The following is a 22048-nucleotide window of genomic DNA, read 5'->3' as shown; positions in this document are numbered from 1 at the left end:
GCATGGATCGGGCCCGTTTTGGCACGGATTGGGCCCGTTGTGGGCCCCTGCAGAGCATGGGAACGCTCCCGTGCTCCACAGGGGCCTAAAACGAGCCCGATCCACGCCAAAATGGGCTGCGTGGTGACGTCACAGCGTGGTGACGTCTGTGCGCACGCACCCCCCCCAGGTAAGAGCCAGGTCAAATCTCCCGCTGGGAGATTGAGGGGGCTTGGCAACCCTACCCCCTACCACAAAAAAACATAAAGCTGCCTTCTGCTGACTCAGACCGCTGATCTGTCAGAGTCAGTGTTGTCTGCTCTGATTGGCAGTGGCTCTCCGGAGTATCAGGCTAGGGTCTTTTCCATCATCTACAACCTGATAGTTTTAACTGGAAGTGCCAGGGATAGAACCTTGGACCTTACCTATGCAAAGCAGATGCTTTATCACTTAGCCACTAGCTCCAGACTTTGGAGGCAGCAAAACCTGCCACAACTAAAAGAATGCTGAGCGGAAGGATATTAGCCCCTGACCTTGTTCTGTTACTTCACAAATCTTCACAAATCCATGACCAAGAGCCAAGTAAACAGTGCATGGGATGCTCTTTCTCCCTTTGGAGACCTGTCTGTGGATGGAAAGGAGAAAAGCCCAAACAGGTTTCATGTACCTGGGAGACAGAACATGGACAAAGCCTTGGAGCCTGAAAGCTTGAGGAAGCAGCCTGCATTTGGGGACATGAAAAACAAACACATGGTGTTTGGGGACATGAAAAACCAACATGATGTTGCGCAAAACTCTTGCGAGAAGATGCTATCTTCTGCATTTTTTGCGCGACGTTTCGCAATGTTAAGGAAACAGGTTAGTAGTGTGAAAACGGCCATTGTTTATTGAAATTAACTATAGTGACTCAGACTTTGTAATCCACCTCGAGTCTCAGTGAGAAAGGAAGACTATAAATAATGCAAATAAATAAATATATATGCTACTAGATGCTGCTGCTTTGTGTTGTATCCACTAAAGTTGTATCCTCCCCCGCCACAAGTACATGAAGCTATCTTATACTGAGCTTACAGTGTAAGCTTCCTTTGTGCCACAGCCTAGGGGAGGGGTTTTTTTATTTATTTTTTATTTATTTCTTAAGTATGTATAAGGGTACATTGTATTGCACTGCAGTTTTAGAACCCAGACTTCTGGATTGGCTTTAGCTACCACAGTGTCACACTAGTGAAGCAGAAGTAAATAAGATATAACAACAACAATAACAACATTTGATTTATATACCACCCTTCAGAACAACTTAATGCCCACTCAGAGCAGTTTACGAGGTGTTGTTGTTGTTATCCCTGCAGCAATCTCCCTGTGAGGTGGGTGGGGCTGAGAGAGCTCTGACTGACCCAAGGTCACCTAACTGCTTTCAAGCAGAGGAGTGAGGAATCAAACCTGGTTCTCCAGATTAGAGTCCTCCTGCTCTTAACCACTACACTAAACTGGTTCTCTGGGAGCAGTCCTATAGAGAGAGATTGTGCCGAAGAACTGAATATTAGTTACTGCTGGTGTTAGTCCTGGACTCCCTATGCTTTGTATTGAGCCTACCATACTCCATTGTTTCTTCCTGTCTCACTGTCAGTCAAGAGCCTGCTCTCGTCATATGTAATAATATTTGTTTTAAACAACAACTTCAAGGGAAAAATAAGATTCTCTGTGAAAACATACTGGCAAAAAGTTTCCATTTCTCATACATGTTTTGAACAATGACAATAAGAAAACTCAAGGGCTCTTCAATTGAAATTGCAAATGTGCCATATTGTATTAGCTGCTCAAGGATTCACAGGCAAGAACTGCTTCAGAGGGTTTGTACTGGCATAGTTTGCATGTATACTTGAGGGAACAGATGGCATTGTGGATCCCCATGGCAAATTTAAGTTTATACTGCCCCCACCATATTCAAGTCTTTTGCTACTAGGCAAAAAGCAATAATATTATTTTGGAAACTCCACTCTGTAAATCAGTTATGCTAGTGCTGCTAGCCGCATAGAAATTAAATAAGATTTGTTTTATCCTTTGCTGTAATAGCTGCATCTCTGGTTCCAGGTTTTCACTTGTGGGTTGAGCCCCATATCCTCACATAATTAAGAGTCTGGCTTGACAAGCAAAGGCCAGAAGGTTAAGAGATCAACCAGCCTTTAACCTGAACGTCCTGACTGTTGACATACAATTGGAAGTGGCTCATCTTAAATTTCTGGGCATGTTTATAAATTCCTCTGTGTCATTTGATTTATTTCTGGTAGCAGGGAGCGTTGGATGTCTCAAGAGAAGCTAAAATAGTATGTTTTGTCCAGTATGGAATTATTGATTCTTTCATTTTTGTAATACACCTATGGTTGTATCAGAACATGTTAGCCAATGTATTAATAATTATATTATACAATGCTGGCTGTTAATTTAGCTACAAGCAAAAAAATATAAAGTACTTTCCCACAACGACATCATTTCTCTTTATATTAAAAAGCTAAGGAACACAGGATAAAGGCAAGCACAAATGAGTTAGGTTAAGAGTGAAGCTATTATATTGGATTCTAAATATAATTATTATTGAGGTGTGCTCCCTAATTATTTAGATGCTTGTAAAAATTGATTTTATGTAAACACAGTGTGTTCTAAACCTGCCAGCTCTTTGCAGCAAGCATAAGTTGTATAAAATTTATTGACCTGCCATTCACATGTGTTACTTTACTAGCACTTAATGGTCTGTTTAGATAGTCTTGGTGTGTATGAACTCCCAGTGCACTACTCCAACTACCATAAGTTGACAGGTAGCTGCCATGTGGATAAAATAGAGGGCCCCACTCCAGATCATATAGGGATACGCAATCATCACTTATTTTCTAATCTAAAGCAAGGATTTCTTTGGCAGCTGAAGGAATGGTGGAGAAATTGATCTCTTACATTGCTTTGTCTCTTGCTCTGTTTAGTCAACCCATGAGTAACGCTAAAGCAATAACCCATGCACTGGGTGTAACAATTCTGAATTTATGGTATGTTATTGTGAGCGTGGATTCTAATGGATCCCCAAACAATTTGGAATGGTTTTTTGAGACGTAAAAATGCATCGTCAGTATACTCTCTGTAGAGATAGGTTGGCTATTCCTTGGCTAGCCTCAGACTCAGGATGAGCTATTTTTTGAAATAAGTTGGCAGATACTGGTATTGGGAGTGCCATGAGGTTCAGCATGCCTCTACCTGGCTTATGTGCTCATGACAGTGTTGCTGCAGCAAAGTCCTGTAGCAGCAGGTGGTAGAAGGAAGATTTTTCTTGCTTTCTCTTTCCCCTAGCACCTCACCCCCAACCTCACACACATATGGTCAAAGTGCACGGTGAGAAAATCTGGCGTAAAGCTATGTATCCAAAGTGCCTTGGAAGGAAGAGATAGTGCAAAGAGAGAGAAGGAGGAATGAGTGTCTGACTCAGATATACCATCTCAGCAGGAGAAAAATTCAAGGGCCGCAACACTCACCTTGCTGGCCTCTCTTTTTCATCTCACTTAATATTACAGATCCGCCCCCCCCTGCCCCCCCAAATATGACATATCTAATTCTGAACATGGTCCAAGATGTGGATTGTTAAATCCACAGATTAGGGCCAGCACAGAGAAGGTGATCTTTCATCAATCTTGCGGAGACCCCAAGTTGCAGGAAATCTAATAATAAGAAAGTAGTAGTTTATAAGAACAACCAATATCTGTGCTTGCACAGATAACGTACAGCTAAGAGATCTTGGGACTCTGTGTGAGTGGAGTGAATGAAGGTGATGTTAGAATGAAAGAAGCTGAAAAGACAGGGTGGTTTGCATTGGTAGGGGTGAAGACTTCTGGAATTAAAAAGACAAAGGAGGTTGGGGAAGGCTGGTACTGAGTGCTGGTGTGTTTGGGCTGCTGCTGCAGTCCTTCCCTTGTTCTGCCCCTCCTCCCCACTGCTACTAACGCCTCCAGCCAGCAGGAGTCTGGGAGCAGGGAGATGGGGGGGCGGGGGACAACAGCATTATGTCACTTCTGGGTTTTCTCTAGAAGTGACATAACACCATCAATGCCAATGGGAATTTTAAAAAAAATATTCCACTGGCCTCTGGAGAGGTGGTAGCTAACATGAGCTGTGACCAAGAAATCTCCCACCCCAAGAGGGTAAATGGCATCCCTATCTCCTTTTTGCCACTAGGAGGAAAGGAGGAAGGCAGCCAGTAAAGGTAGGTACTGAACCCTTGCTGCTTGGGCTACTGCCTCTGCCCCCCCTTCCTCTTCCCCCTCTTCCCAACACTTCCTGCTCTTAGTTGCTAGGAGGCAAAGAAGAGATTTTCTTGATAGTGAGCACTCAGCATCAGTGGTATTTGGACTGGGAAGAACCCCAGGCACCCAAAGCCTGTCCCATGCCTTGGCAGCCCTTGCCCCAGTGCTACAAGTTGATTGAGCACCAGCAGCGTTTGAGCTAGGAGGGAGTCTGTGGCCACTGAGCTTCCTCCCCGCCCAAACACTGCCAGTGCTCAGCATCCACCAGTCCAAGCCTTCCTCTAGCCTCCTGGCAGCAGTTGTAGAATTTTTGCATGAATTTCTTGCTGATTCTGACTTGGTTATATAACATCCATAACCTTTGCCGTCTACTTCATGCATCGGATGAAGTAGCATCTTGCCTACAAATGTCCATGCTGCATTACTTTTGTTGGAGAGAGATGTTGATTCCCAGCTGGCCTCAGGGATATACGTGTTGCAGGACATCAGTCATTACTTTCAATGGGAAGTCCACAGGCACGTTTCATGTACACCTGCAACTAAGTTAGTTTTCTTGTTCCAGTGCCCATCTTTCTAAGTTATCCACTGCTAAGAGCTAATAACAATGAGTGAAACTAAAAGAATTTATTGCTCAGGTAAATAATGTAATGTTCAAATCTGTAAGATAACCTACATGTCCTTAAGGCTGAGGTCTTGCTCTTTTATTTAGTTTGTGGACTTACGTAACAGCTGTATTGAATCATTTGTAATAAATGTGTGCATGCTTTTACTCACAAATTTGACTTGGTTATATGCCAGGAGAATTCTGGATGTGATTCATCTTATCTAGGTTTATCTGGTGCCCTGTGTCAGGAGGGCATAGGGTCAAGTTCTCCCTTGCTACTCTAGTGGTAATCCATTGTCTTTGGAGGATTTATTCCTCTGTGATTTGCATTCAAGTCCTTCAGTAGGAAAAGGAAAGTGCTTTATGAGTCACTTACTGTGGCAGTAAAATTCTTCTCTTTACTTCAACTAGGTTAGATGTCCTTTGAATTGCCAAAATCTAAGATTTCCAACTTGTTTAGAAGCTTCAGGGTTGTTAATCATTCTTCCGCTGCAGTGTACATGGATGTAAAATACAAAAGAGTTGTTAAAAAAGCATAGCACACTAAGAAACCTTTATTACTGAATTACATATATAAACTGGCTCAGATTCCAGGTTTTTTTTTCTAGTTCAAGTTGGCTATAATCATGCTACTAATAGCGTATAATACTTACGAACTAAGAGGTTTTTATTCCAGTTGTAATGGTCTTTTTCAGCTGCTTTAGATTGCCATAATTATATACTGGGTTATTTATAATATATTAGCTATATCACACACAATTGTAAAACTGTTTTGGATGAGAAGCAATGGCCTCTGTGCATGGCATGAGCGCCCTAAGGATTTGCAAGTCTTTTGCTAAGCTTCTCCAGTCAAGTTAGGTGGTTTGTGTAATTGATGAATATCAGTTGCCTCCCAGAGATGACACTAGAACAGGTGCAGATGGTGTTCACTCGTATCCTCTGTAAATTGTAGGCAAATGTGGATCTTAATTTGTCCATTAAGGTAACTTAACTTCAGCACTGCCTAGGGATAGGTTGCTAATGAATGAGCAGAATCATTCATTGTTGTTGGACACTCTTAAAAGTGTGTTTTGTATACATGCTTTTTGGCATGATGGTTTCTGATCAATGTCTCTGTGACAATTTTCCTGCCCCAAGCTCAGGCACTGCTCATCATGGAGTTAAAGTTAATCACAGTGGTTGATTGCAGGCGGGAGTGGAGAAACTTAACAATATGATGGCCCTGAATCATATAGTTAGTGGTACATGATGTTACCATACCCATAGCAAAATTAAGACGATTCTACATCTAAGTGCAGGCAGCTGATCTTTCCCATTCCCTGTACATGAATATTTTATCTCTTCTCAGATTCCAAAGAAGTCCTGGAGCAGTTTTCTGTCTGTGTGTGTTTGTGTGTGTGTGTGTGTGCATGCACGTGCGTGCATGCGTGTGTGAGATTGACAAAAACGAACAAGGAAATGGATATTTTCTCCTTAGCCCTAATTTCCATGGTTACTTCTAATGTTGCCTGAGTTTAAGATGTGAGGTAAAACAGTAATCTTGAAGTACTTTTAAAGGCAGATTCCATTTCAAAGAAAAATTGTAAAATCTAATGCTTTGAAGGCAATCCTGTGATTTAATAAACCTGTAACTTGGCAAAATCAACTGGAAGCTTTGTTTATGGAAATCATGCTATGCCGTCACCTGATTTACAGTGGCAGAAGCAGTTACACCTCTGCAGAACAATTTATATGTGCAAAGCCCTTCTAAAATGCAAGCTCTAAGAGTTGCCTAGTATGATCCGAGGTATTTCTGGTATTGCAGCATTTGATGCAGTTCAAAGTTTTTATTGAAGTATCCTCCCAGTAAAGGAAGTTTTGTTAAGCACTGCTTTGACGTGTCTTATTAACAAGCCATAGAAAGAAACCCCAGTGCTCTCTACAGACGTTTCCTCTGCTCTTTTCTTCATTTACACGAGGGGAGGAGAAACTAAGTGCTTAAGGAAAAAAATTCTATGATTATCTAGTTGCCACACCACCACTACACTGTGTCTGAAATCCTAAGGACGTGTTCCTGAGTGTAAGCCCCATTGAATAACATGGGAATGACTTAGGGTTGCCACTGCCAGCTCCAGGTTGGGAAATTCCTAGAAATTTGGAAGTGGAGCCTGGAGGAAGGGAGGGAGCTCAGGAGGGATTTGATGCGATAGAGTCCATCCTTTTGGAGCTGCCATTTAATTTGAATTCAGTTTGACATGTTTTCTGTAAATATGTTGTTTCCTGCAACTATGTTGTTTCCTGCAATATACCTTTAAGTATCCCCATTCCTTCCGGAATGGGAATACTTAATTAAATCTTCATACAGCGCCTTTGGGGTGGTAACCTTTATGCATGGCCGAACCTAGTGAGGCGCCGACACAGATATACAAGAGAATTCATGTGTTCGTGTTAGTGAGTTTATTGGGCATTCAAATGAAGGAACGACATGGGTGTGAGTCCTTTAATGTTTATTGGGAGTTTGTTTACTTTCCAGATGAATGGTGGACTGTATGTATGACCTCTGAGGAAGTTTACACGCAAAACAAGCTGAAATTCAGCCGGCCTCTTGTCGGGTCATCGGGGTCCTCCCTGTTGTGTATTGTTTCCACCTAAAAAGAAAAAACATGAGTGATTAATTTGGGGGGGGGATCACTTACCTGTTGTTTTCGGTGACTTCTTCATCTCCAAAGAAAAGAAAGGACTTTGGAAAAGAATGCTTATAAGTGATTGAGTCTATCATAGATGCCTTTGGACTTACATTCATTGCATAAAGATTGGACTTTTCGACCGCATTATAACTTTGTATATTGTATGTTTATTACTTGAATTGTATACGGTCTATGAGATATATTTAATGATGTATTTATCATGTATTTATTATGAATTAGCACTTTATCACTATTGCACTTTATAAGAATACATCTTTGAAACATTCATATTTGTGTAACCTCTTGGCTGTGGTTTTCCACCCTTTTACTTCAGATTAGGCTCTTTCCTAAGGGCAGCTTCTTGAGTTTGTACCCACCTGGAGATTGGCAACCTTAATCCAAAAGGACTGCTAGGATGGCTTATGTAGTGTTCATGCAGAGTTAAAATAACAAGCAAAATGTGAAGAGAAGATAGAAGAGGATATTATTTCAAATGCCGTTTCATAGTAAATTAGCACATGGGATCACATGGTTTGGAGGATTATTGGTAATGAAGCCTTTCATCTCTGAGTAACCTGTTTGAAATTACTCAGCTCATTAGTGAACATTAATTCCATTCTGGGACAGTCTCTTGCCAGCATAAAAAAGTGTTATTTTGTGTTCTTTCTTAGAGGATTTTTAAAAAGACCTCATCCTAGCCAGTGTCCTTGGGATGGTGATCGCTAGAAGACATCAATTAACTCTACTTCCTGACAGTGCCATTCTAAGCAGAGTTATACTAAGTCCATTGAAGTCAACTGTAGGTTACATCCAGTATTTACAAATCTATTGTCTGTCTGCTAAGGAAGAGGGTATTTATTGTATAAATTTACTAGAATAATTAGCTAATTATATGTACTTTTTGGATTCAACAGACCATGATTATCAAGACATCATTCCTTTGAGACCATGAATACTTTGAGGGTGGAAAAATAAAATAAGTATGTGGTAAAGAGCATTAAAATGTTGAAAGATCTAGTTGTGAATTTCCTGATAGCTTGTACTTTGACCCTCACTAAAGTGGTAAACCTGTCTCTGTATATACCACTTCACCTGCCATTCCCCTGATGAGGGGAAAATGGGGGACTCACCACCCTGTGCCCATGCTTGGCAGTGATGTAATGACATCACTAGCAGACTCGATGACATCATTTCCCTTGCTCCAGGAAGTGATGTCAGCATGTTTCTGGTAAAGCCATGTTTTTGGACAAAAAGCATAGACTTTTGCCCCCAAACCAGAGTGATTCTGGTGGGCTGACAACGTGATGATGACACTTCCAGAAATGAAGACATCATGTTCCAGAAGTGCCTCCTCCCAATACTTTTGCCAACATTTCCTATTGTTCCGTGCGGTCTGCCTTTTATGGAAAGAACTTGAGCATGAAATTAAGCAAATCTTCAGTCCAAAGGCAGTATCTGAATTCTACTGCAATTCATACTGATTATGAATTACAAAAGTGTCCTTTCACTGTATAATAATCTATAACATTAAAGCACACAAGATTTTTCATTGCTAAGAATAGCTCTGTAATAGGGTGGGGGAGTACATAAGCTCATTCTTCAAATTTCTCTGCACCTTTGCTGTTGTGTAATAATAGAGCTGTAAGTGGTAGACATTCTTTCTGCTCTGAGAATGTGGCTTGCTTTGTGAGGTTTGGCACTGTAACAGTAGGTGGGTTAATATACTGTACATCCAGCACTACAGAGGCTCATTTGCTGTACTCATGTAGATGCTGCTTAGCAAGGAATTATTATTGGAAATATTCTGTTTTCTGTCTTAAAAGGAAGACTGCACAGAGTAATAGGAAATGTTGGCAAAAGTATTACTGCAAGTTACAGAGATGTGCATAGCCTTAGCAAGGAAAACATATTCAGGAAACAGCCCGGATATTTACAAAAATAAGTTGTAGTTCATAAGATTAATTTCTGTAATCTTTTTTTTCATACAAGAGTGAATACATGTTTGTTTCTGCTCTCAGTTTTGTATTTTTTTTCTGATTTCAAATGCTGTCTCCCATATTTACCCTTAAGAAGATCATGCATTGTTCCTTTATGGCCCTTGCTAGTATTACTTTTATTTCTATATATTTAGAATTAAATGTCTTGACATAGCAAAAATTGTGTTCAGCACCCACCATTACTCATGTTTTCTTTCTTACATGCTTATTGAGAGTTACTCAAGATATTTTTTAACTTACTTCATTTATGCTTTGCCTTTCTCCCAGAGACAAAAGGTAGATTACAAAAATCCAAAACAATACCTCATGATAAAAACTACCAATAAATTCAATAAAACCACTTTGATTTGGCAGCAGTCTGTTGTTTATGTGTTTGTCCCAATTAATATATATGGAAATCTGGGTGCGATTTAATACGTAAAAGAGCTTACAAGCGATGTGTGCAAAACTATTCCATTTCTTATCTCTTTGTGATCTGGTAATCTCTAGCTAATCCGGCACAAACCTACCGCTTCCAGTGGAATGATTGTTAAATGAACTTACCACGTTCAAAAGTTACTAGCTTACAAAGGGGTTGAATCCAGTCAGCCTTTTCAATGGCATCCAGTTCCTCTCCATCTTACAGCTAACACCCCACATGAATTTTATACATGCAACTTCCATGATTCTCAGCATAGCCATTTTGGGACACCTTCTTCCTTTCTCACTAGGAGAAAAGTTGGTTGAATCCAACCAATTTTTTTAGTGTCCTTTCAACCAGTATGCCTGCAATGATGATTTGCTTCCTGAAATAGGATAAAAACAACTTTGTGAAACAATTCTGCCTTGCTATCTAGCATTACTTGTTGTTACATATTACTAGTAGCTACTGCTAATAGCTGAGTGGCTACTTAGAAGCTTATATGAAACAGGTAGGAGTCTACAGTGTAGATATGCCCAGCTAGAGTACAGTTGTGTCACTATTGGATAGATTCAAGGTATACCATGGATCAGTGGGAAATAAAGTCACCCTATGTATAATGTGGAGCCAGAAAGAGGAAGGTCACACCTTACTTTCCCTCCTTACCTTCCCACGGCTCTTCTTAGAACCATTCAAGAGATGCTGTTTTGTTGTTCAAAGCTAGCATACCTAAGATATCTCCACTCCCTTAAAGTTCTATTACATTGGCTGACATTGTCCTCTGAACTGCTCTGTCTTTCCTCCATAGAAATAATTTTAGACATTATTTTAACTTCCATGGATTGAGTAAGGTTAAAAAAGTCAATAGAAAGATATTGGGTTATCTGTATGCTTGGTTTGCGTTAAACTTAATTGGACATTCTGTGTGTATCCTGTTTTTGCCTTTGGATTAGAGCTAGAAATTTCAATAATAAACCACTGCAAAAGACTATTTTAGCTTAGTAGTCAAGACACAGTCATGACCTTCTGTAAAGAACAAGAACAAGGCAAAAGTTTTACAGTGGTATAAATCACAGTTAGTGAACGTGCACTCCAAAAATGGTTGAATTAGGTCTTTTTACTCATTGATTTTGTATTTGGTTAATGATTCCAGCTCTGAGATCATAACACTATTGAAGATGTAAGATATGTATAGCCTCTTAGTTTTAAGATATGTGTTGATTTTGACATTGACATAGTGAAGTGACCCAGTAATGTTTTTCAATATGTTAAATTTTGCTGATGTTCAAAAATACCATAGAAGAGCTGATTCGTAATTACAACATATGGCATTGCATAAATTTCTCTCTAATTAAAAGGCTTTCTAAATTTTGACTATCAATTTGCAAAGGTTTGTACAAATTATACATTTAACTTCAGAAGACTTATTAATAATTTGACCTATAGTTACTTAACTATGGTTATAATACTGATGTAGCAAAACCTAAGACTGGATGAAGGATATGGTCACAATTTTATTTGGGGCTGTCTATTTCAGGACATTACAATGCGTTTGTATCTGCTTCTGCATTATGATAGAAAGCCACTTTATAATGGAAATTGAAATTATTTGGTAAGAACATATATGGAAGTATAGTTTAAATAGAATTGGATACACTGAAACACAAATTCCATTATGAATGTTGTTTTGAAGCCATTTGCTTATGGATTCTACATTCTCATTGGAGTTAGTGGGTCCAGCTTGATTGTATAGTAGACTTTCAGTGCAATCCTAAACAGAGTTACTCTAATCTAAGCCCTTTGATTTCGATGGGCTTAGTCTAGAGTAATTCTGTTTAGGATTGCACTATACGAGTTCATACGCTCTTTTATTAGAAATTTTCCAGATGAAACAAAGCCAGAAATAAACAAACATAAACTCAAAAACTGAGTAGATAAGACAATATATTTAACAAAGTAACTCATATCAATGAATAAACTGGAGTATTAAAGATTTGCTGAATAAATCATCCAAGTATAATACTAAACATATAGAATCTAAATTTAAAAGAATAAAAAGAATTAAAGCACTTGAAAGTTCTAGTTTATTAGTAACAGAATCTGGGCAAAAAGAATTAATAATCGTTCTCTGAATGATCTGGATTAATTCCATTTGTTCAACTGGTTGGGGGACATACTTGCTTCAAACAACTATTGATATAATTGAAATTTGAAGGTCAGTGTCCTGTAATAGACAATGGAACGAAAGTATTCTAAATAAAAAGACTAACTCAGGAATCATTATATAAAGAGTATGGCTTGGATCCCAAGAAGGGAAATGTAAAGAGCTTAAAATCCATCTTGGGTGTGATTAAGCCTCTAATTTCAACATATTTTCATCCCATGTTTTTCAGGTTAATAGAAAATCAAATATGGGGAAGACCCTAAGTAAAAACTACAGCTGTATTTCTCATGGAACAGACATATTCTAGTCTTTTTTTCCACAGCCCAACATAACCTGTTTTTCCTATGATTCAGTTAGTTGACTTCCTCCGCAGCCCTATCTGTAAGCTCCAGCTCCTTGGGCACCGAATACACCTGAATGCAGCCCTTCCATACATATATAAAGCAGGTACACTTTCAAAGCGGATCTGTAGCTGGGCTAAAAACTTACTTATTATGCCAGGATTGTTTCTAGCTTTAATCTCCAGAGACTTAATTAAACACATTCCAGCATTACAGTGTTAAAATGGCAATATTCTATTTAAATGAAAGGTCCAGGTGCATTTTCTATAGTGTTTTGGTTCTAGCCAACTTTCTTTGATGGAGCCAATACAGTTTTTATACAGAAATGTATTTACATAAAGAAGTAAAATGTCTGGAAGATTTCAAAAGCAATACACGAGGTGGACTAGGCTGGCTGTTTAAAGTACAACTTTGAAATATGCTTCAGCCCCAGGTTCCAAAAGAGATGAGGAGGGGGCAAATGAGTAAATAAATATCATTAGGATACAGAAGTAGTATTCCAGTGTCTCTGATGGGAAATGGGGGGAGGGGATTAAAACGCTGTTTCCCCCCCTCCCTTGATGGATTATATCTTTAGTGAGATGTAATTTACAATTTCATGTGGGTAGCCATGTTGGTTTGCAGTAGAACAACAGGGTTCGAGTCCAGTGGCGCCATAAAGAGCAACGGTATAAGCTTTTGATAGCTAAAGCTCCGTTTATCAGATACAAGTAAAGTAATTTACAGTGCAGTCCTAAACAAAATACCCTTTGAGCCTGGAAGGGTGCAAGTCTTCTAAGTGGAGGGCACCACTTTTTTTTTTCAGGTCAGTGCAGAAGCTCTGCTCCGATGAGCAGGAAGGAAGGAGGAGAAGAGTGGTGGCTATCAGTGAGCAATCTGAGGAGGGGCATGTGAATGTCCTTTCCGCATTCCTTGGTCCTGCTTGCTGCTGCTTCCACAGCAGGGACGGCTTTTCCAGCTCATATGTGAAAGCAGCCCTGGCCAACACAAAAGTAGACTTTGTAGGGAATGGGTTGTTAAGGATGGCAATCTGGACACTGTGGGCTATAGACTACTTTGCAAGGCATATAAGAATTTATGGCAAGAGTGACATATTGAGATAGACAGAAGAAGGGGATGGTGTGTATAAGAAACCCGTGAGTTTTGCAAGGTTGACTTTGTTCTCCAATTCTTCATAATTGCTGTCATTCCACAAAATTGGGGAGAGAGGAAACGTGTGGCTTATTCTCCCACTCTGCATGTTTCCTAGTCTTATCTGAAGGGGTGTAGATACACATTCCCCCATAAGGACTATATTCTAATTGTGGAAAAGATTTTTTCCTATAGAGTAGTGCCACCCACTCAGTGGCTAAGGAGACACATGTGGCTCTTTGATGTGCCACCGGTGGCTCTTCTGAGCACTGTTCTGTGGCATTTGCCCTGTATTTCAAGAAGGGCCATTGTCCAGTAGGGATTGTGGTTGGCAAATGCTTCTTGAAATAGCCACCATGGCAGAGATTGATGGAGGGCTAAGCTGTGAGCCTCCCTGAGCTGTAAGCCCTGTTATTGGGATGAAGGGAAAGAGCGCATGCTCAATTAACAACCCCTACTCCTCTTTCCCAGCCTCTGGCCTCTCATCTCAACACATCAGCTGCCCCAGAAAAGAGCAAGCTGGCCATACCCCGATACTGGTGGGTTTACTCTCCTTTCTCCATGGCATCCCCCAGTCCCCTTTGCACTCTCTCTCTCTCACTCTTCTTGCTTTACCTCATGATGAGTAGGGAGCAGGTGAGTGGCACACAGACCATACGGTAGTTATGTGGCTCTTTTGGTTAATAGTTATTACAGTTGTGCCTCCTTGTGAACTGTGGAGTGCGTACCACTGCTATAGCGGAGATATATATATCCCTTATAGTAGTGCTACACACTCCATGGTTCACAGGAAGACACACACACACACATATTATAAAATGCAACACTCCACTAGACATTTGAACATAGCTCCTTCTAGATATGACATAAAAGATTAGCATAAGATCCTTGGAATTGAACTGACATATACTTTAATTTTCAGAAAATAGCCACCAAAATAGCTGACACTGTACTGAAGCTTTCACTAGCAAAACCCTGATGGACAGTCCTAAGGGTTGTTTTTTTCAGTTTGAGCAAGCACAGGAATCCCTGAACAGCCCTGCCTTTTCCTGGCTGAGTAGTATGTTCCCGAACAGGTTCTTCTGAGTCTGACCACAGCCAATGTTTGCATTGCCACAGATACTGTGGGTTTATAGGAACAGGTGGCATGTCCATGCATACTATAATTAAAACAATATTTCATTACAGAGCAACTGGGGGAAAGGTACATGTTTTTTGGTCAACTGAAACTTATAAAATGGTAATTCAGTCAATTAGGGAAAACGAAGTTTTGTAGCTGCTACTTAGTAGTACAGTAAACAATTATACTGTTTTAATTCTTGGTTCACATTGCTTCCCAAATGATACACATTGCTACAATAATTCACAGTTCCTTCATCGTTCAATGTCAGTCAGGGCTTGAAACATTGCTGTAGTAGAGTATCACTGTGGATGCGGTGTTTTTTATCCTTTGTTTTCTGTGAGCCACCTCAGAGAGGTGGTGGGATATGAATTTTTAAATTAATAAACACATATTATTTTCGGTGGATTAAAATGTAATGCAGAATAGAATTTTGGGTACTCTGGCTACAATCCTAAGGACACTTTCCTGGGGGTAAGCTCATTGAATAACATGGGGCTTACTTCTGAGTAGACCTGTTTAGCATTGCTCCCTGTATCTCCAAGGCAGTTGCTGGAAAGTTGGCCAATTCTTGACCTTTGCTTAAAGTAGCCACTGCACGTGTGCACTTTATTTAATACGTAAAAATTATAGGATTGGTCTAGCTGGCAATTGCTGTGTAACAACCAGAGACACAGAAATAAAATGTATAGTTTGACATTAAATTGTTTTATAATTATAGGCTTCAAATATGCTATGTCAGCCAAAAAATAATAGAGGGAGTAATGCCAAGGGAAATAGATTTTTGATTTTAACTTCCTGCTTTTGCTGTATCTATGTATAAGAATATTTGCTGTAAAACCTATGCTATGGAAGCTTGAAAGGCAGCATTTAAGGTGAAGGTAATGAAATGTTCTTTCTTGTAGCCTTCTGGAAAAATGTCAGATAACTCTTTCCCATTAGCATCTTTTAAGAACTATGGATAAGAGTGGAAAATATTCACACATCATTACATTTAAATTAACCATTGAATTAATTACTGCTTCACGTTGTATATTCTTGCAAATTATAATGAATAGTAAGCTATGTCTTTTAAATGGCTATTAGTATCTTGTGAAAAATTTCCTTGTTTTACCCAGTATATAATGGATTTATTCATTATAATTTTTAAAAGTAGCAAAATATAATTTACAGAACTAATCTGAGCTAATTAACTTATTACAAAAATGAGTAGAAATAGTAAGAGTAGCATTTAGATTATCTAAAGAATTTATGTTCGTTAATTACACATGGGCTCAGTAATAACTAAGCATTAGCATAGGCATAATTCATTACAAAACATGGTGAACTACCCAGCTAATTTAGATATATTATAGAAAAGCTATCTTATTCAGTTCAGAGACAGTTTAGCATGAGTTACTCAATTTATTGTCTGAAGTTGCCAAAAATCTATATGAAATTTAAAATATCCACATTAATCACCAGTAGGGACAAAATGCAAAATAAGAACAGCTCCAAATTGGGAAATTCTGGAAGATTTGGGGGGTTAGAGTCTGGAGAGAACAGGGTTTAGGGAGTGGAGGGACCTCAGCAGGGTATAATGCCATATATAAACCCTCCAAAGCCGCCTTTTTCTCCAGGGGAATTGAACTCTGCAGCCTGGAGATCAGTTGTAATTCCAGGAGACCTCCAGCCACCACCTGGAGGTTGACAACCCTATTTGCCAATGTTCTTTTCTTTGTTTTTCTTTCTTACGATCCTCAAGAAAGGGATTGTTTTCTTATTTTCCATTGTTTCCAAGGTTCTAAGAGTATGACCCCAAGATTCCACACTTGTGATGGCCAGCTCCTCTTACTTGAAAAGCAGGGGTTGCTAAGCAGGTGGGAGGTCCCAATCCATGTTCCTCGTGCGCACTCCGGAGGCCCCAATGATGTCACTTCCAGTTGAAAACCAGTAGCTACAGGGTCTCAGTAGGGCCAAAATCGGCATTTTGCCATGTGCTCCAGTTGTACCCAACCTTCCTCTTGACTCCTTTCCCTCCCACCAGTCAACTGAGTGGGGCTGGGGGGCAAAAGGTGGGGGCTGGCATCCCTGTTGTGAAGAAAGATCTATGAGTGCAGACAGATAAAAGAGATGCTTTATACTTCATATTATCAAGTGGTATGCTTAAGACGTGTTAGGCTTAAAGTCCTAGGTTGTAACATTAATAACTGGCACCTTGAATTGAACTTGCAAGTAAACTGACAGCCAATGTAACTGTTATAAAATGGGTGAAATATGTCCTCTTCAATTAGCCCCTGACAATCAAGCTGCTGCATGCTGAACCAGCTACAGTTTCTGTGTTGTCTTCAAGGACAGTCTAATGCAGAGTGCATTACAGTAATCCAGCCATGAGGTTAAAAAAGTATGGATCAGCATGACTGAGAATGGTTGAATCTATGGAAGAAGAGAGTTGGTGAACCAACTGCATATTATAGAAGGCAGTCTTGGCCACTACACCAACCTGTTTTTTGAACAGTGAGGCTGGGTCCATGAACACCTGAAGTTTTAACCTGCTGTGGGAAAGCCTGCCCAACTCCAGCTAAGACAAGTGTACCCACTCCTTCTAAGTTATCAGCCTTCTCAACCAATAGAACCTCTGTCTTGTCTCGATTTAGCTTCAGCTTGTTCTACCTTAGCCATCTCACCATCATTTCAAAGCACCAGTTCAGAGCCAATTTAGATGTATCTGGAGGCTTGGATAACAAAATACAGAAGTAGGCGTCACTATCATTTGGATAACATCTATCCTAGAAGTTCCAGAAAATTACATTCAGTGCCTTTGTAGATATTGAAGAGCATGCGTGAGAGAATAGGACCAAAGGACAAATCCCACCCAGTTGATTCTGCTCGTCTGATGGAAATTATGTTTGATTATACAAAAAAGATTGAAACTACCTGAAGGGCTACTCCCTTAATGCCAACATCATGGTCCAGTTGATTCATTAGAATGGAATCTGCAGTGAATGGACATCAGCAGTGTCAAAGGCCACTGACAGATCTAACAGTATCAATGGGGATGACTGTTCCCCGTCAAACTTTAAATAAAGATGGTCTCAGTAAAATTAAAGCTGTCTTTATTCCAAATCCAGGCCTGGAGCTGGACTGAAATGGGCCAATGGCAGATGTATCATCCAAGAACCCTTGGAGCTGCTCCACTATTACACACACTGTCACGTTCACCAGAAACACCAATAGTGGCTTTCACATTCCCAAGGACCCCTCAGGTACACCGGACCCTATATCCCCGGTGCTGGATCTACTATGAACTTCTACTATCTACTACTATCTACTACCAGGCCATGGGAGAGGACCAAGGAATGACCCTGTTATGTCTCTGCTAGCCCTTCATTCTAGGCCGTTACAAGGGCCTCTACAGAGTCACCGAGGAGCTTACAGAAACCGACAGGATTCATTAATCTCCAAAGATGGACTATTCAAATTAGTTCACCACCCCTGCAGGGAGAAGGCAGCAAACTCAACTGTAGTTTTAGGAGACAGTAACGTGACTGTGCAAATGCTGAATCTCTGGCTCCCTACTCAGATCACTGGCAAGCTGCTTAGTGTAGAAAAGAAGGTCCAGTGTATGTCCTTTTTCATGTTCTGGGCCATCACAACATGAGACAGACTCATGGTTGTCATGACAACCCTGACGTTTTGAGCTTGATGGGACAAGGCAGCCTCGGCATATATGTTGAAACCGCCAAGGGATTACACGCTGACTATATTATATTCTTGTATCTTTCCTGGTATAAAAGTGTGACTCATTAGTTTGTAGATCACTGGATCCTTCTTGCTCTCTTTTTTTGAAGACTGGGACAGTATTTGCCTCCCTCCAGTTTCATGAGACCTCACCAGTTCTCCTGGATTTCTCCAGGGTAATAGAGATTCTGCAAGTATGCCAGTGAGGTTTTTTAGTACCCTAGGATAGGATGCAATTCATTTGCCCCAGAGGACTGTTTGGGTACTTGTGTAGGGATTTACTGCATGATTTATTCTTTACATTTCAGTTAAGTGGCACCGCAGCTTCAAAGTGGGGTCAGGTGCTCTTCGAAAAAACTATTGAACATAAGTTGCATTGTATACTGACATTTACAGCTGCGGCATTTTTTCAAAACAGGTGTTAAAAGGTGTCTACAAAGACTAAAAGGTGTCTACAAAAACCTTAGGTAGGCAACAGTATGTCTTCTGCCGTAGGATGTAAAACGACTGGACCAAAGTCATCTAGTATAGTATTTCCTCCAGAAACCAGCCAGATATCTCTAGGAAGCTCACAAGTAGGCCATGAAGATAATAGATTCCCAAATTGATGTGTCCTTAATTTTGATTCTCAGGAGTACATTGCTATTGAATAGGGAGACCCCATTTAGTTGACTGAATGGGAAAAAAATTATGAGCTTTTGTTTTCACTCCTTTAAATTTTTGCCTTTCCAGATCACATCTGGCTTTTTGTTAACGATGTTTGTTTTCAATTTAGCTATCTCCATTTCAAAAAGAACTTTTTATATGTTCTTGAATAGTCTCAGATTCAAGTTTTGTTAACCCAGTCAGCAAGTAGTGTCACTGAGTTTTTAATGAATAGCAGGCCTGTTGTATGGGGAGAGAGGGAACCATGTGTTCTTGTGAGAATACTTACTCTTAGGAGTATACTGAGTAACTGATTGGTACCTCTTGCCTTTGTCTGTATGTAGATCTGAAAAGGTACTGATGTAGGCTTTTTCTTTCTTTCTTTCTTTCTTTCTTTCTTTCTTTCTTTCTTTCTTTCTTTCTTTCTTTCTTTCTTTCTTTCTTTCTTTCTTTCTTTCTTTCTTTCTTTCTTTCTTTCTTTCTTTCTTTCTTTCTTTGAAAAATTTTATTAAGGATTTTAAGCAAGTTAATAAAAAAACACATAGTTATATGGGTGGGTGGGGGAGCCGGATGCAGGCTTCTTCTTATGAACATTCAAAAGCCAGCATAGCAACCACAAAAATACTGAAGAAGCAGTGATTCTCTGATTTTTCCAGAAGGGTTTCTGTTTCAGGCATCATATTTAACATGTTTGTTTGAATTATATTTAGTAAACAAAACTTTTAATAGTATAGCATGTTAATTTGGGGAGAGGGGGATATTTCAGTTCTGAAACAGCAAAATTTAACTGGAATTATATCTATGCTACCAACTATTCTGTGCTACCAACATTATAATACCAACTTTTTAAAAAAATCCTGCCAAAAAAAATGAGTGGTAAAAAATTTTCTGCCCCACATTATTAAAAAATTCAATGCATGTTGATGTCACTCTTATGTAACACATGAGTTAATTAAAAGTTACAGTGTCAGGTATTTACATCATGTTCATATATTTTGTGTGTCACCAATTTTGGGAACCAGAATTCAGGATATTATCAATGCAGGGAAGTGGATCTGGCACTAAATTTTTCTGACAGAGGTGAGGATCCTGAATTCCTCCTCCCATTCAAGATCTCCCATTCATCCCTCATGTTATTTCTTTGGGTTCCTTGTCTCTCACAAGAAGCATTTCTGGGGGGGGGGGCACTTTGGGTGCAGAGGGGGTAAGAATGTCCCATTTGCTAATGGAAATCAGCAGAAATCACAGATCCTGTCTATGGCTTTGCATAACAGTGGTTTGATAGGTGGTAGTCTCCTGAGCAGACTGCTAGCTTCTGCCCTGGAAAGCGACTCCACTGACTTTAATAGCAGAAACAAATGAATTGAATGTTGTTGTTGTTATTATTAACAGCAGAAACAATGTAGCTTCTCCCATCATTCCAGCACAAGAGACTACCTTCCTATTCTGGAGCTCTTAGAACCACCCACTGTGATCGCTTGGCCATAACTCATGAAAATAACCTTGCATCTTCCTATCATCAATGAATACAAAGAATCCATATTGCATATGTCTAGGAATATGGTAGTACCTTGTCAGAACCTAGAGAGAAGCCAAGAAAGTCATTGTGACATACTGCAAAGTATTATTTGTGTTGCTTGGAATTTTATTGCTGGGTTGTAAAAATATATTCAGCTATATGAACTCTGTCCTGAGCTGGATAGGCAAGGAGAGCCCAATCTTGTCATATCTTAGAAGCTAAGCAGGATTGGCTTTGGTTAGTAATTGGATGGGAGCCTTCCAAAGAAAACTAACATTACAGTGAAGAGGCACGCAATGAGAAACAACCTCTGTTAAGTCTTTTGCCTTGAAAACCCCAGCATGGGTTGCCAATAAGTCAGCTATGACTTGATGACACTTCCCACCACCATATGAACTCTAAGAATGGAAGGTGGATCTTAGCCTACTGTATGAATTGCATGCAATAAAATGAGTAGCTTTGTGGGCGGTGAATGACAAAAATGCTTATGCTTCATGTGAGCTATTTCTCAGTGCTTACAGGGCCATCATATTTTTAGAGTCACAACACTGTGAAGTAGGTTAGGCTGAAAGATAGTGTCTGGCTTAAGGTCACACAGTGACCTTCATATCTGATAGGGATTTAAACTCTGGGCTTCCTGATCTGAGTCTTTAATCAACATGCCCCTTGAAAACACTCTGGTAGAGATGTTGTATTTTTCATGTATGCTCACATTTGTGATGCATCCAATGAGGCTGGCTTGAGCTCACAAAAACTTAGTGCCATAATACATTTGTTAGTCTTTCTCTTGCTATCTTGGGTGCAGCAGACTGCGCTAGGTCCTGAGGTAATGGTGATATAGGTGCATATGTAATGTGCATCTTAGTAGTTGGAAGGAGGGAAGATTTTCTGGTTGTGAACTCTTCATGCCAATTATACTACAATTAGGGAAGAAATTGCACAGCATGAAAATTCTCTGTCCTATGCAATTGCCAAAGTCACAGTGACTCCATCTCGTACTGAGCCTTGAAACTCTTCCTCCTGCCCCATTTCTGTAATTATATCGCAGGATGCTTATTTAGCATTTCGTGGGCTATTCTTCATGGTAAATATCACCGCATTGTGTTAATTGTGCTCAGTTGAAACTATGAGCATGCCTGAGTTTTCCAAAGTGTTGCTAGTACAGTCTACATGAACAGAGAGAATCCAGTTGGATTAGCTTTAAAATGTTACTATAGGAATTAGGGCTGCAGTTACCCTCAGGTATCTGTGGATTTGCCACAAGCGGCGTGCTTGCTGTATCACCTACTTTACAAAGGAGTAATTTCAGAGTGTTCCGCTATGCAGTGAATGCACTTGTTCTTGCCAGCACTGAACTTCCAAGGCTCAATCCAAGGGCTCCCTCACACATGATGCTTTTCCATTTAATTATTTTCTATGCAAAGATTATCTTGATGATGTTACATTACGGGGTCTCTCCTGGAAGCACAGAGGGAGAACTGA

This window comes from Eublepharis macularius, chromosome 11, assembly GCF_028583425.1.
Source record: "Eublepharis macularius isolate TG4126 chromosome 11, MPM_Emac_v1.0, whole genome shotgun sequence".
In the NCBI taxonomy this organism is placed as follows: Eukaryota; Metazoa; Chordata; class Lepidosauria; order Squamata; family Eublepharidae; genus Eublepharis; species Eublepharis macularius.
This window is presented reverse-complemented; position numbering follows the sequence as displayed.